Here is a 16,855-nt window from a genome sequence, read left to right as displayed (position 1 = left end):
AGATGGCAGGGAGGAATCAGGCCATGCCTGTTTTGTTGTTCCAGTTAGGTGTCTGAAAAGTTAAGGGAGATCTGTACAAGCCAAGTTGATGTGACAGTCCATAACAGCTCGAGTTTACCACACGCAAGTGCCATTTACACAAGATCAAAGCCACTATGCACCTCAACAAAGGACTTTAGACATCTGTTTTCATCTGTTCTATAAATATATAGTCATGGTATACACTTCACTGCAGATACACAGAAAGCCTCAGAGAGCAGCTACTATCCCCTAAAGCCAGGGGCAGGCACTATACAGTAACTCCGATGCTGAGCACTGCACAGCCCAGGTGGGTTTGCTCAGGCTTTTGCCATGGCTCGCTCAGCTAGCACAGCACCCTGTCCTAGGACACCGGGTTTTGCATCACCAGCACAACTATTTGAACATCCTTCAGCTGGGGTCACAAAGCTGCCCATCACCCATCTTATCCCCTGCTGCATCTGTTGACATAACCACACACAGTGTCATTCCCAGAGTTGACTGCCAAAACAAGGCCAGGTGAAGGGTATCAGGCTATCTTACTCCAACATGGCTTAATCCTTTCTAAACACAGGAGTAAGTTGCACTAGCATAAGTTTATTTATTCTGAGACTTCTGCACCTACCCTTGCCATGCTCTATTATTCTAACTTGATTAAAACAAGCTCTACAGCACCCACAGCAATTACAGAGTTGGCTTCCCCCTGGTCACAAACGAGGCAGAGCCTCAAACTCCAAGCAAAAAAACTGAAAGAACATCGGTTGAGAAATGTGGGGCTGCTACAGCCCTTTCATCTCTTTACATCCAATTCAGTTTCTGCAAGCATGGAAGGACAGAGGGAAGCAGGTACAAGCAGTAACTTCTCAGTACTCAAATTCCTCTCATACTTTCACAGCAATGTGCAAAGAAAAACAGCTGGAATGAAACATTTTCTGTTCCCCCGCGTATATAGTAAATTAACTATCTAAATATGCATTCTTGTATTATGAATTCTTGTTTAGGTTTTAAAAAGTAAATGTAAAATAAGAGGAGGCAGAAACAAAAGAAGGAAAGGCCTTTGGTCCATGTTGTGGTTTAACCCAGCAGGCAGCTAAACACCACAAAGCTCACTCCTCCCTACTTCATGGGATGGGGTAGGGAACTGCATAGAAAAAAAAAATGTAAAATTCATGGGTTGCTACAAAGACAGTTTAATAAGACAGAAAAGGAACAGAAAATAAAATAACTAGAATATACAAAATAAGTGATGCACCATGCAATTGCTCACCACCTGCTGAAAGCTGCCCAGCCAGTTCCCAAGCAGCGGCTCCGGCCAGCCTTCCCCATTTATGTACTGGGCATAACATATGGTATGGAATATCTAACTATAGTCAGTGTGTTATCAACATTTTTCTTATCCTAAATTCAAAACACAGCACTATACCATCTACTAGGGGGAAAAAAAAAAAAAAATAAAAAAATCACTCCATCCCAGCCAGAACCAGGACAGTTCAGCTTTTTTTTTTTTTTCCCTCTTAGCAGATTGGTGTGAAAGTATGAATGGCATCAGAGGCCAGGAGGCTAATTCTCATTAAAAAAACAACCCAGGTTTTCATATACAAGAGCTACAAATAGTCAAGTCTATTATCTGCCTATCTGCCTATGCATCCCAGAAGAAGTAATTACCTCCCTTGTGCCTCACACAGCCCCACCAACGCTTTTTTTCCTCAAGCTGCCTGGCAGGAGCAGCACTGCTGCCCATGCCTCACCTCCTCAGGCAGGCACAAGCTGTCCTCCACTTTGAATCCAGGGCAAAGCAGATATCCTCAGAGCCAGAATGACAGGAAAACCATGACAGATTGCAAATGAGGATGGCATTTTTAGAGGATGTATTTCTGAAGTTTGTACATACCTATGAAGAGGTCTGTCTTAATTTACTGCTCAATTCTTCAAATTCCTACTCAACTTTGCCCTTAACCATATTGGTCAGATGACGCCTACTCACTTGAATTTCTCCAGACACACAAGCAAGTTTTAAACCTACCACTTGTTCTGTGGGTCTCCAGGCAACTCAGTGCTAAAACTTTTCTCCAAATTTCTCACCAAAGCAGCAGCAATGGAGAAGCAAAAAATAACCAGCCTTTAAGTGCTAGCAAGTCAGTCAGAGCAACGTTTAAGCAGGTCCATATAGCTTAATACATTAACCTTTGTACCTCTGCACCATTGCCAAAACTATCCTACAACTGAGCCATGCACAGCCTAACAGTGTCACACTGGTGCTTTCACCAATTCTCTGCCCACACCAAACACAGTCTCACAGGAACTCGGGAAGTGGGGTGCATGCATGCACAGAGGCAACAGTGCAGAAGGAAGACAAGAAACCTTGAAATAAATGAGAGAATTTGGAAATTTTCCTATAGCAACGCATCACTGAAGTTTTCTTGCAAGAATATATTAAATTCATAGTAGAATTATTAGCCTTTAGAATGTCTTTCCCTTACAAAACATAAATCAGGCAACAAAGATATTCTTAGTATGAACACTATAAAAGTTACTTTATCCAGACTTACTTTTAAATGTGTATTTAACAGATGAGAATAGAAGTCTTCTGCCAACAAAGACACGTATTAACCCAGGAGAACCTAGCTTCAGACTTCCTAACCATACAAGATTCTACTGAGGTACGCACCCACAGTCCTTTACCCTGTTGCAAAAGGAACAAAGGAAGAGGAAATGACTAATCAAAGCATCAGCACATTAATATATTTTGGTATGGGAAAAGGGAAAATTGTAGTGGGTATTTTTAACACTCCCAACAAGAGAAGGCATTACTATACATATATCAGCCGCCATGGAGGCTCAGCAGCTCCCAGGAGGGTTAAAAAAGGAGTGTCCCACAGAGGAGTTCTGTATTTTCCATTTCCCAGCATGAGCTCTGCTGGAAGCAAAGCACACCACAGTGAAAGTGCGGTTTATCAATTCCGTGATGATGTCTTCGCCTAACAATAAGCCTGGAAAGGAGGCATAGCTTGGGCAAACAGCAATGCCTCAATAATAATGGGTGCACTTTGACTTGAACTGCAGGGGAAGCCCAGCCTGGAGAGATGCTCTGGGGGCAAAAGGTGAGAGTTTCTTAGATCCCTGACACCAATAGGAACTCCTGCAAGTCCCTATGCCACCCAGCTCTGCTGGGCAAGGGATGGTCTCACCCACAGGCTGATCAGAGATAGGGGAAGAGAAGTCTCTCCCTGCCACAGGTGGCATCTGGCAAGTCACAGCTCACCCACATGCCACAGAGCACAATCCCATCCTGTACCTTCCCAAGCTCAATTCCCCCAAACTTCTCAAAGCTCTCCATCGCCTGCCTGCACATGCAAAGGGGTCAGGCTGCCAGCAAAACACTGCATCTTCAAGTCCTTCCTGGCAGTTACTTTGCCACTGCACCTACACAAGCCAAGCCACCAATGTCCCAGTACAACTGGATTTAGTAACTGGTTTCTAGTCCCATGCTCCCCCTTGTCAGCTGCCTCCATGGGAAGCTCTTTGGGACAGCCACAGTAACAGATTTGCTCAGAGCAAAAGGGCAGAAGCCTGAAGGACCACTGTGATAACCCCAAAATTAGAGCTTTCAAACCCCTTCCTAAAAGAGATCAAAACGAATCAATCTAGCAACAGCCCGCTACAGTCATTTGTGCAGTGGGATGGCACAGAACAAAAGCATTGCTCACCCAGTAAGAGAGGAGCTGGACTGCTGCCTGTCTGTCCGGCTGCAATTGCTCCCGCACTTCATAATTAAGGGCTACAATTCACCCTTTTTCTAATGCCAAATCCCAAAAGACTCATCGTAACAAAAGCATTTTAAATACTAAATGGGAAGCTATTGCTAAACCAACTGTAATGGTTCAGATCCCCCTAGCTCCAACTCTGTTGAATGCAAAAGATACAGAGAAACTAATATTTAATGTTCTTGCAGAGGGATTTGTAATCAGCCACCCCGTACACAGCCAGAAGCCTGAAGCTTAAGCAGGTCTTTACCCTAGTATTGCAAAATGACAATCTCAGTCATTCCACCAACAAGATTTTCCCATTATTTCTGTTCAGTGTGCTGTTCCACACAACTATACAAAGAGATTGGACCACTGACAAAAAAAAAAAAAAAAAAAAAAAAAAAGTGCTTCATTAACCTCTTGGTGACTCAACAATCCTATTGTTAAGCAGCAATGGACAAAAAGAGATGGATGCTCTTGTCTATTTGAATTCCTAAAGGAAAAAAGAGACAGACCCACTCTTGAACCAGGCTGCAAGTTAAGGAGAGTTAACTCATACAGGGAAATCAAAACTCTTAAGTGATTGTGAATCATATTAGATCTAGATGCTTTCATGTGATTTCTCCTAACTACCTGAAGCTTTAAGATATTTTTTACTACACAGATTATGTCTAAGTATTTGAGTGACCTCCCTTTAGAGAAAAGGGAAAGAAAGTGTGATTACTCCATCAAAATTCCTGTAAAGTGGCACAGACCTAGCTAAATGAGAGCATCAGAAAGCAGCATTTGAAACAAGATTGCTGTACCCCATTATCAGGCTAAGTCTTAATAATTCTTCAGCTAAAAAAGGGAGATGAAATCAACAGGCAAGATTTTTCTCTGTTTTTACCGAATAGAGTATAGTGGGGGAAAAGGTGGGAAAAAGTATCCATTAGTTAAACAATCGAAGTTCAGAACCGTAATAAATTTTAAAATATGTCTAGAGTTTAAAACTCAGGAATATGCAGTTAGTTCTCAACCCCGAGATTTTAAAGGGGCAACTTTGGTTTAGGCTAGATAGGAGAAATGCAGGCTCAACATACAGAAGTCAAAGTTCCTATAAGTTGACAGAGGCATCATAGAGTTATTATCAACACGCCCAGCACAACCACCTAACTAGGACTTAGGAAGTATGAGTACTACAAGCCTCCCCAGGAATTGCCTCCTCTTCAGCTTACACAGCTGTGCAAGCACTGCATCACCATGCCTATTTTTGCTTTTAATACTGTATACCACAGTCATAGTTCAGAAAGACACAAAAACATCGGAAAAATCCCAACAGCCAGGCATGAGCAGGCATTACTCTCTACCCTCGCTTCCCCCTGTGCACGTACAGCTATGCTGCTGTGAACTACACCCAAGCAAACAGGGGCCAGACCCACAGCTCGGCTTCCTCCCACTCATACCTTGCAGGGTGGGGTTCAAGACAGAGGACAATGCTGGCGTAGGAACAAGTGGGTAGTAACGGGCCATGAATGCATTTCTGACTGCAAATCAGACTGACAATTGAGACAGTTTTTCCCACAAGGCGCTCAGTGCTGTAATGATGAATATGCAACCTCCATACAGAGCATGGGTGCCGTGTTTTATTTCACCTGGCCATACAGCAGCAGCCTCCTACTCACAACTCCTGCCACTTAGGTACAGAAGCAAACTAAAGCCCTAGGACTGCAGGGAACAAGTTTTAACTGATACAAGAGGCATCTACCACTCTTCTGCTAGTAACAATCAGTGAGTTTTAATCTGCATCCACATTAGGAACAGCACCTGCAAAAGAGGGTTGCATTGTAACTGTACATTAAATTTAAAATTACTTGCCAGATTAAAACATTGTTCATGCTCTATCTATAAAAGTCTTCAAACACAGGGGAAGTTTAGACATACATTCAGGACTCAGTTTGGACCTCAGAAGCTTGGGCTTCCTACAACACTGATGTTTTGACTTTCTGCTCCAGCACAAATCTGTACCAGCTGAAGGATGAACAGACTCCCACCACCAAGCCTTCCACAGCAGATACGAGTTAGTTGGACTGCTCCACAGCGAAGCTGTCCTTCAACATTCATCCTAAATTATGTCATCACACAGGCATAAAGAGAGTGTTTCTATATACAAGCCAGATTCCTTACGCTGTAGAACATTGTACTGTTAATAATCTTAGAAACAGTTTCAAAATGGTTAAGGAACAAAAGAGGCTTTTGAAGTAATCCCTACAGGATCGCCAACATACAAGTTACCCCAGTGTATTTCAAAGTATAAACTGCATTATGAGCTGGAACTTTTAACTCAAAAGCACAATGTGAAATTTAAGAAATTGCTGAACTGTGGTCATTTCCCTACTGAGACTGGTGAAGTGTTAAGGTCCCTCTCCACTCTCTTTTGAGATACTGCATATAGCCTATTTATCAAGAGCAGCACTAAGGGCTCACTTCACCATCTGTCCAGAACACCTCCTGCTCTACAACAAGGACCTCACTGGCTATAGCTCCACCAAGATACCATGCTTTCAACTTCCACTCCAAGGATATGTGCTCCTAAACTGTAGCATCACACATCCCTCTCCATAAGGTTTTGTTTCACCCTTTTAACCTCTCTGTGCTTCATTTAAGAGTCTGCTGAAGGCACTCACACATGAAGAAGTGATACACAGTTAGCATCATCTCAGTGCAGGGACCCTTTAGGATCTGGACAGGCAGCTTAAGAAGGTCACGTACTCAACTCATGTGCAGTATTACGGCAAAGTCCAATGCAATATTTGCATCTTGTCTTAAAACACTCAGAGCAAAAGACTAAACTCCCCTCCAGTGCCAGGGAAAAGGCTCCAGCTCCTCCATAGACTGGCTTAATACATCTGAATTACACCTGGGCCATGTGGTGACAGAGCTTTCTTTTACCACCTTCCTTGTGTAGCTGTTGATTCCCCAGGTGAGCGATGCTGAGGCTTGCCAATGTTCCTCCAAGCAGCAGCAGCCCAGCAGACCCTGCAACACTCCTTAGCCACACTGGCCCCACTTCCACAATACAGTGCACTGCCTAACTCCGGATACAGAGAGATGTTGGGAGCTGGATGACAACACACAAGAACCCACCAAAGAATGCATTCGAAGATGCATTCAAAGTGCATCTCTAAGGGTTTCTCGGCTTTCCCCACTTGCGACCATAAGGACCAAGCTTGTAATAGCTTCCTAAAGGGACCTCAAATACACATTTCACTGTTTTCAGAATTCTAAATTCAAGTCAATAGCCCAACATCCCAGAGTTCTCCCCCAGAAACAGCCTCATAACACATGCGTGCACACTCAACTTTACTGATCAGCACAGCACTGACCTGAACTCAAGAACAGGCCAAGTTGTTTAAAAGGCCTAAAAACACTCAGCAACAGAAACGCAGAGTATTGAGATAATTTCTCTCATGCTTCTCTGGGTTCTCACTCCCCTTGCTTTAGTGTCCCACAATCTGCTCGCTCCTCCTTTGGCATGCAAAGACCAACCTAGCACTCCACTGCAACCACACAGATCTAAACTTACTTGCCTCCAACTTTGGAGTAATAGTTTGAGGTGTAACCAATAGCCTGTATGTGGAGCAGGGATTAAGAAATCTACTTAGAAATAAGCACACCAGATCTTAAGCCAAGAAATTCTTTTGGCACACAAACAGCGTGGGAAAAAAGGTAGAAACAGGGAGATCGAGTAAGAGGGGGCTGAAAAGGCAGGCTTGTAATGGAAATATCTGACCAAGAATCTTCACAAGCCTTTATAAATACTGAAACCTAACCTCTTTGCTAGCACTTTTCACATGCCTCAGACTGCAGACCATGTTACACACAAGTCATAACTGTGCCTCTGCAACCTTCCCTCCCACCCACAGTGCTCCACAGCTTACTGAATCCATGTGTTGAAGTCCACTGAGGTGGACAAGAAGCATACCTGTTCCTCCCACAACTGGCCTGCTGTACTGCCACTTGTGCAGAGAAAGCCTAGCTTTGTAGTACATCTTGAACTAGGTTCTAACTCATTAAAAGCTACTTTAAAAAAAAAATAAAATCTGGTTTTACATATGCAAACACTAAGCTGTAAAGAGGTTTACTAAATTTCGCATGCAACCCAATCCTAGCAGTGGCACAGCACAGGCTGGAGATATGGAAGTGAGCTTAGGTGAAGGTAACAAGGGAGAACTGTCAGTACTCCCATTCAGCTGCCACGGGAAAGCCCAGTAAAATCCTATCACAGCCTCCATAAATCCTCCGTGCAGCTTGGCGGTTTCCAAGATTTTGAGATGCTACCTCTGCCTCTCTCCTGGACAATGCTGCTCATTGTCCACGCTAGGACAGGCTTGGTGAGGACACCTTCTCAGCAAACATGGCAAACAGCTCCTCCTTTGTCAGACAGTCAGAGTCTGAGCTCAGAGAAGCAAAGCTTTGTGGTCCTCCACCACCATCACTGTAAATACAAAACAGGGCAGCGTAAAGAGAAAAAGCAGCACACTCCTTTATCAGTCCATCGCAACTGAAGCCACACATGCTGCCAACAGGTATTTACACAAGCAAAGGTCAGTAGGTGTGACACGGGATACAGCATTCACCCATAAGTCCATTTTCTGCCAGCTTCCCAGCACCACACCCCACCGAGAACTGCAGATGCTGCCTGATCCAAGAGAACGACATGCCGAGTCTCCCCGGAGGACAGCAAGTTAAAGGAGGCAGAAACGTTCCTGCCTAGCCCCGGCGGAAAGGGCCCTTCCTGGCACAGCACTACTAAACTCTGGTAACTTCTCAGATGTGAGAATGCCCTGTCAAAGATCTGTTGGTTATGATCTGCTGTAGCTGAGGTGCTGCTCTCAGGTATACCTGGAGCTGAAACAGGGAAGAGCAAAAGAGATGCTGCAACTGGTTTCACATACCTGTTTAGCACAGCGTTAAGAAAAAGGCAATGCCTACATGAAAGCCAAGCTCAGATGTCCCCAGACAACATAAGCAATGACTTAGCAGACAAAGCAGCACTAATCATCAGAGCAGCCTTTCAAACCAGTTTGGAAGCCAGGAAGAAACATCACTTTCTGGGACCAGGTTTGGCCTCCCACCCACGCTGCAGCAGAGACCCCAAAAAGAAGACGCATAGGGGAACAGCCTTGGTCACTGCAGAGGAGTGGTTTCCCACTCACCCACCAGGCAACTGCCAGCACAGCAGAGCTGGGACTGTATGCCCTAGGGGCCAGGTCACAAACAGGACCAAGAGAACAGCATCAGCTGCTGGTGTCCTCTTGACATCCTCAGCTGCAGGTGCATAGCCTCTGCTTTCCCTTCTGTTAAATGGGAAGGTAAGCACCTCCATCCCACATGCACACCAGGGCAGGTGGAAGGTGCTGTGCAAGAGCCTAGCAGCAGCACAAGGCAGGCACCTGGGGGAGAGACATCCATATGAGCCAAATGCAAGTCATGAACTTTAGACACTCCTGTCACCCAGCAGCCCCCACCAGAGACTCAGGAACCATTCGCTTCCTGCAATAAACTGGACTTTTTTCCTTTGTACTCACAGAGTACAGACTTTTCAACTTAAAATCCCACAGCAAATAGGCTGAGAAAAAAGTAGTCATAGCCAGTGGTCAGATTAAACCACTAACAATATGAATTATCATCTGACTGATATTATAGGCTCTTTTATCAGTCAGTCACAATGCAGTCCAATCCTGGCACACTCCCTGAAGAGCTGCACCTACCTTGTGCAATAGCTTAGTCATCATCTTCCTTGACAGCTACGCACATGCAAATGGATTATGAGTCCACTCACATTTTCCCATGAAAATTTTCCCCTCCGCCCTACTACAAGCAGGACAGGAGCAAAGTGCTGCTGAGCAGAGGCAGCTTGCCCCCTCTTAGGGGAAAAGATAGCACTTATCTCCTGGGCTCAACAACTTCCTGTGCGGCTGCAGGCAGACAAAAGACACCTTTTCACATCACAGACAGCAACGAGATGTACCAAGATTTGTCACATCCCTGAAATAAGATACCCTGCTTACCATTTCCAGTCCATACCAGAGAGCGTCAAGCAGAATTAAGCTCGCAAGAAACACCTTGCAGGGTGGGATTCACAAGCAAAAGAATAAGGAGCCCAAAATAACTCAGGTTCAGCTTATATTGCTCAGGCAGGCAACAGCTAAATGAAAGATGATAACACTGGAGCGAGAGTACTTCCCCTCCACAGGATGAGAGCTGGATCGTTTTTGGAAGCACCATGAATCACGGGCATAAATATACCAGGCTTTAAAAGCCTTCAACACACATATAATTCTGAGCTCAAGCTTTATTTTCCCTGGGTTATTCAACACATCTTGATGAGCTGGACACCAGACAGGCAGGCTGAGAAGGTTAGCTATTCAATTAATATGTGCAATCCAAAAAATGAGAACTTGTGTTTTGCTGGACAACATCAACACACCTGACAAAGAAAAAGCCCTCCCTGATGCTCAGTTAGTCATTCAACTACAGCTTGAAGGAAACCAGGAGTTTTGCTCTATTTCCTCAACCTTACAGCCTAAAAGGGCTTCAAGATGTTTCCTGCAGCACAGGAGCTGTTAGCAATGTACCTGCTGTTCTCAAACAAAGTAGTGATTTGCAGGATTGTCTGGCTGCAAGCAAATCCAGACAGGGCAGCACAGGCAGCAGGATCAGCCAGGAGGGAGAGTGCCCAATGGGAAGAGCAAAAACCTGCAAGAAGTGCTGCTTCAGGTACTTTATTACCACTGAAAATCCTGCACACCTGACAGTGACAGCAGCAGGGAACTGTTAATACTAGTGGAGGACAAAGTTATTTATAAATACAGATTATTAGTGCAAGAAAATTAGGTACTTGACAACATTACTAATATACAGACACACTTTCTCCAAGCTATAAAGCAGCCTCAGTGATCTACAAGCAAAGATGAAGTTTCTTTTGAAAAAGAAAAAAATACCATTCTTGTAATTAAGAAAAAGGGAAGGAACCTCATCTACTTCTCTTCAGTAACAGGAATTTAGGGCTGTGAATGTTGATAAGCAGCGTAGCCACAAAGTGCTAAAAAAAAAACAAAGAACACTGCAGAAAACGAGAAAGCTGCATGAAGTAACTATTCCACTTCTGATTAACCCACAAACCTGACAGTTCCTGTCCCTCTTCTCTCCCTCCCATCCTACACACACTGCAAAGGAAAATTCAAGGCTTGAAACTCCTAAACCATTTCTCTGCATCACATAGTTACAAGAAGACAATATTCTTTATTTGCATTAGAAGGAGTCTGAGAAGCAGCTTTCCAGAGTTTTCACATGCATAGGTGCAACACAAACTACTTATTTTTCCCCATTTTCAACAGTATCCAGGAGACCGACTTAAAAAAAAAGAAAAATCACCTTCAGTTAAATGGGAAGCATTTAAAAGATCATGAGATTTGCATTCTTTACCATTGCAAATTATTAGTTTCCACAGCCATGACTTCCCCTTCCAACTCCCCACCAAGCTTCAATTAAAGAATGCTCAAGTACGAGTGGATTTTGACATTTATCATATCAAGACACTGGAACATCCAGGCCAACAAGATGGCAAGGCAGCAGAATTTACGCATTCCCAGGAGATCTCTGTTTCATTTTGCTGCATGCATAGACACTGCACCAAGCCTGCACTCTGCCCATTACCTATACTTAGGGACTGAGTTGACCCGACAGTGCCCCCATAAGCTCATTTATTAAGATTCACTTATTCATTCTAATATAATCTAATTAGACTGCAGCACTCCTGCACACAGGCATGACAGCGACCAAGGGGATGAGTTCAAAAGTAGGTAACCTGGCACAGATGCTGCTTTAGTTCTCACATGGCTGGCAGGGGTGTGCGTGTGTGCATGCAGGGAACACTTGCAGAAGAATGGCAGGAATTGCGGATGCATGCATACCGTCTCCCTGCCCTGAGAAGCACCTGGATCCTCTCTGCTCCTCTCCCATCAACAGCTAAAGACCAATTCTTCAATTGCAGCAGAGTCCAAATCAACATGTGGTGCTTATGGATGCAAAGGCTGCTGCTCCCGCTCTGAACTCATTGGAAATAACTGCCACCATTAAGTGCCATGGGGGCAAAAAAAAAAAAAACCAAACCAGGAATCCAAGTCTCTCAGGCAGTGCCCACACCCACCAGCAGGCACAGTTGTATTCCCAAACTAGAGACCACAGGCATCAGCCTGGAAGAAGTGCCAACAAGTCCACATTGTACCAAATTATTTTAAAGGCTCCATTCTGGCAAGAAATTGGAAGTTTTCAAAGCTCAGAAGTACCCCCTATCTCCTGTAAGCAGCTATAGTTCAGGCATGCTAACAGAAAGAAGCTTTTACATTTCTAAAAACATAAATAAATACTATTTTTTTTACAAGGCATCATGTGTTTTATTTGCTTGGACATCTTGTATAACCATGAGAAGAGAAACAGATTCCTAAGAGTCATGAGCTGGTAATTCTCCAATCTATCATCTCCATAGTTTATGCACAGTCATTAACAAGAAGTGATTTGTCTGGGATAGATTTGATCCAGCAACTCCCTGTCTCATTAGCCTAAAACAATCACCCACGGAATGTCAAAAAAGTTTGAGAGTTCAGTGCAGCAAGCAGCCCCCCCCAAAAAATACTTTTTTTTTTTTTTTTTTTTAAAAAATGTCCAATCCTGCTGCTTTGCCAACACAGAGCAGGAAGCTTAAGAGCTAAACACAGATTAATAAAATTCCCTGTATATTAAAAAGGTTTTGATGGGTAAAGGCAAAAGGTTTTCACTGACAAGGAAATCCTGAGAATATCGACAGGAGACTTAAAGACTTTGACTTGTTTAACCTATCAAAACAAGTGGTCAAGAGGGTATCTGATTGCTCTGTCTAATTACATCAGGGAGGGAAAACAACCATTTAAACCAAATGGCAATGCTAGAACAAAAACTAATTATACCAAGAGGCCATAAACACTATGAGGATGGAAATTCAGTGACTGTGAGGCTTAGAGGAGGCTCTCCAACAGCTCTCCCACAGAGATGGGGGCAAAGAATAAACCGATCAAGTTTCACCCTAAAAGCAGTTATATACTAGAGGCAACCCCAGCACGCATGGGTGCTATAAACAGGGAAACTAAACTTGATCGGGGGCTCTCTTCCACTCTCAGGTTCTTATCAGCCTGCTTGCTGCCACAGCTTTTGGAGCAGATAGCAGGAACGAAAAATCACCCCCTTCCTGCCACTCTGTCTTCTGCTTCTTCCCAGCCCTCCAGGACAGCACAGGGGTATTCACACTATTTGCTCAGGCACATAATTGGGGTATGATCAGGGAACTAAACTTGGGAGCTGAAGCTCTCACAAAGTCAATGGCGAGAGGTGGGTGTCTTGGCAGCAGCGGGGGAAGGGATTAGGAGCAACCAAGTTTGATGCTTAAAATAAAACACACGTCCTCTCCCCCCATGTCCTTAGATTTAAGGGTCTTGGTCAAAAATGTATTTAATCTATACCCATCACCTCTGAAAGTCAGTGGAAACTTCATTTTCTGAGGGATTTTGTTAACCCTGGGTTTACAGTATCGATGGTCAAGCAGTGATTTGACACTTCTGAGTCATAACCATCTAGTCTCCAGCAGTAAGAGTGGATGATGCAAGTGAAAGCTGTTACATGGCTAACCAGATTTTATACAGGCTTGAGCAAATCTTTCCCTCTTTTTCAAGGGGTTTCAAAAACAAAGTAGTTAGCAAAGTTATCCGTAGTAAGGGTTTACAACAGTGGGGGATAGAGGATCAAATTAAACTGTGTTCTTCATATCATACTGCTGCAACCTCTGAAAGCAGAAAGCGTCTTCTTGAGACTGGCTAGACAAGGAATGGGCAGAAAAAAATTAACAAAAACAGTATTTGGTAATAACTCTAACAGATAATTATGTTTCTATCCAAACCCCAAACTTTTCCTGCTGTAGTTACACACAAAAGATATTTTAATCACAGTATGCAGAAAGCAGCATCAGCATATGAGGCAAGAGAAAAAATATGTGGTAAAGCAAGTTGCATAGCCTGTTCGTGGACAGAAATTACAGTGCAGTTATAGGGAAGAGGTCCACAAGGCAGAGAAACACTTCCAGCCCAAAGCAAGCAGGAAGACATTAGTGATCCACCAAGAGAATAGGCAAGAAAATACTTGAAAGAAGGTGGCACAGGGGGAACTGAATCCCCTTTCAAGTTTTGCAGCAATCAATTCAGACTTTCCAGCGAGGGATTTTTGCCTTGTCATACATAAAGTGAAGTTAAATAGAACTTGTCAGTTAAGTCTGCTAAATACCATGTGTGTTGTTGGACAGAGGCAGCAAGAGAAACACTAAGGAAAAAAGTAATTTTAAACAGAAAAGAACTACAGTAGAGCATCAGCTCAGCTCCTCTTCCACAACTCACTTCCAAAAAGCAAGAAATGATCTTCAATTTTTTCTTATAGTGACCTCAAAATACACAGAGCCCCTGAAAACCAAAAAAAGTTATAAACTGAAAAACCAAAAGCACGCATGTATGCACATCACTAGGTAGCATTTAGTATTGCCCGCTGCAGAAGAGATGCTATGCTGCATTATTCTTATTAACCACTGACATAATTAAAATACTTCATCAATCAAAATTAGTTGGGTACAAAAGACACAGCTTTTCCACCTTAACTTTCCTTCCCCCTGCCATACACCCAACCTCAACCTGTAGATCAGAGGAAGGCTTCCATCAAGGGAGTAAGCCTTGAGTAGAGGAGGCAGCAGGAGAGGCATTAACACCTCCAGGGTTAATCCAGCTGGACGCAACCCGTACCGGTGCTGTACCAAAGGACACAGACGATTTTCAAAAAATAAGATACCCCGGACCAACGTAACCCAGGAACACAGGAAAAAGCAGCATATTTCACCGTGCGCCGCTCGCACCACCACAGGAATACGAAATGGGCCAGCCTGAGCCGGTGAAGCGCAGCGCTTCATTAAAGTTTGCAAGGCCACCCGGGCGCTGCAGCATTCGGTTCACGCCAACCTCACCCAGGGGCCCGGGAGCACGGGGAACTCTTAAAAACCCTATTTTGGGGGTAAATTCCGGCTCTGCCGCTCTGCATAGGCCTGTGCCCCAGGCAGCCGGCAGGTAACAAGGCAAACCTACGGAAGACGAGCGATAAATTTTTTTTTCCTACCCGTTTTTACCTCTTAACTTAGCTTCAGGAAGGTTACCGGGAGCTGTGCTCGGGCGGCATCGAGCCCCCCCGGCCCCGCCGGGGCCGCGCCGCCCCGAAGCGGCGGCGGGCCCCCGGCAGCAGCCACCCCACCGCCCCAGGACCGCGGGTGGGAGCGGCTGCTGCCCCCCCCGACCGGGGCCGGCCGAGCAGCCCCCGCGCGCTGCCCCCCTCAGCCGGTACCGGGGAAGGGCAGCGGGGGCCGCGCCGCCGGAGCCCCCCGGCCGGGCCGCAGCCCCGGGGCCCGCCCCGCCGCCCACCTGCCGGCGCTGCCCGCGCCCCGCGGCCCGGCCACGCCGCGGCCTAGGCCCACCGCCCCTCACCGGGCAGGCCGCGGGCAGGCCCCGGGCCCGGGCCGGCCCCTCCGCGCCGCCGGGCCGGGCGCTCCCCGGGTGGGACTCACCGTGAGGCGCGGCGGGCCGAGCCGGGCCAGGCCGTGCGGAGCTGGGCGGCGGGGACGGCGCGGCGGCGAGCCGGTGCCTGCGCGGCGCTGGCGGGCAGGAAGGGCGGGCGGGCGGCAGGAGGCGGCACCGCACGTCCGCCGCGTCTGCCGGCCCCCCCGGCCGTTACACGCGCGACGCCGCCTCCGCCGCGCGCCGCCCCGCGCCGCCCCCCCCGCCTGTCCCGCGCGCGGAGCCACCCCTGGCCGGAGCCCGTCCCGGGGGTCCCCACGGGTACCCCCGGAGCGGGGATCGCCCACCCGCGCGTCCCGGGAGCCTCCCACCCTGGATGTACCCGCCGCCTTCCCGGGCGCCTGGGGATCGCCCCCCAGGCGGAGATGCCCAGAGATCTCCTCACCCATGCGTGGGGACCGCCCCCCAAGCCAGACCTGCCCCATGCAGGGACCCCGCTGCCCAGACCCCCTGCGCACTGGGGTCCCCCTGCCCAGACCCCCCCAACCTCCCTAATTAACCCCCCTGTGCCAGCCGTCCCACAGCACCCCTCTCCACCCCCGGCCCGGGGGCCTGGCAGGGTGGCCAGGCAACGGGACCCCACGGGCCCGGGCCAAGCAGGCACAGCGCACCCCGGGGCCTCCCGCAGCACACGAAGGCCACCAGGACACCTCCCCATGACCAGAAGCACGGCTGGCCCCTAAACTTTCCTCAATTGCCTTAAAACCACGTGGGTCTGCAGGGAGGAGCGCAGCATGCCATGTACCAGGGGCTTGTTCAATCATGGCCCTGCCAGTCTGCAATCGGGGAGCTTTTCAGCTCTGACTTCTTCAAGCCCTGACTTTTTCCTCCCTCTGACATGGATCCTCCCCACAGTGCTCACGGGGCAGATTTTTTTCACCTTAAACACCTTAAACAGCTCACAACAGCTCGCGCACGAGATCAACAGCTGACCATGGATCTGTGGGTACCCACGGGGATCAAAACCGATGCTCTGCCATGTAGTTACTTGGGGACAACAGAACAGCCCAAGAAGCCACCAAGGGCACCCATCCAGCTCCATCGCTGGGGGACTGACATCAGTTCTCAGTGTCCCAAACATTGATGGGAAAAAGCAGACTCCTGCACTCAAGAACATTCACCTTTTCAGGCAGCAGGAGTGATGACAAGGACCACTGAGCCAGCGATGGGTGTGGGTCAGTGCCAGCACTGGTCAGGACCAGCATCCCGAGCCCGGCTGTGGAATCCACAGTGGCTGGCCACTCTGCAGCCAGGAGGCAGTCAGCAAAAGGGAGTTATCCCAGCATAGCAGGGAAGCTGGCATCGCCCCAGGGCTTTGCATGTACCCTCCCTTCATTTCTCCAGACCTCTGGCAATGAAGAGTCTGGTTTAACTTCCAGGCTCTGTTGCTCACAGCAAGCAATGTATTTGTCC

The 16,855-nt window shown here is 46.9% G+C and overlaps 1 protein-coding gene across 15 annotated transcripts in view; it reads right to left on the bottom strand.

Annotated features, from left to right (window-relative positions):
• Nucleotides 1-15,562, bottom strand: part of KTN1 (kinectin 1) — a 78,029-nt gene extending 62,467 nt beyond the window's left edge. For 9 of the 15 annotated variants that reach the window (XM_055804941.1, XM_055804981.1, XM_055805009.1 and 6 more), the window contains exon 1: nt 15,433-15,561. The gene's annotated coding sequence lies outside the window, so the exon portion shown is untranslated. Of the gene's footprint in view, nt 1-15,428 lie in introns of all 15 variants that reach the window. The other 6 variants (XR_008747365.1, XM_055804970.1, XM_055804966.1 and 3 more) reach the window with 2 other exon arrangements.
• Nucleotides 15,563-16,855: the final 1,293 nt, after the last annotated feature.

Source organism: Falco peregrinus, chromosome 1 (assembly GCF_023634155.1).
Source record: "Falco peregrinus isolate bFalPer1 chromosome 1, bFalPer1.pri, whole genome shotgun sequence".
Lineage (NCBI taxonomy): Eukaryota > Metazoa > Chordata > Aves > Falconiformes > Falconidae > Falco > Falco peregrinus.
This window is presented reverse-complemented; position numbering and strand designations above follow the sequence as displayed.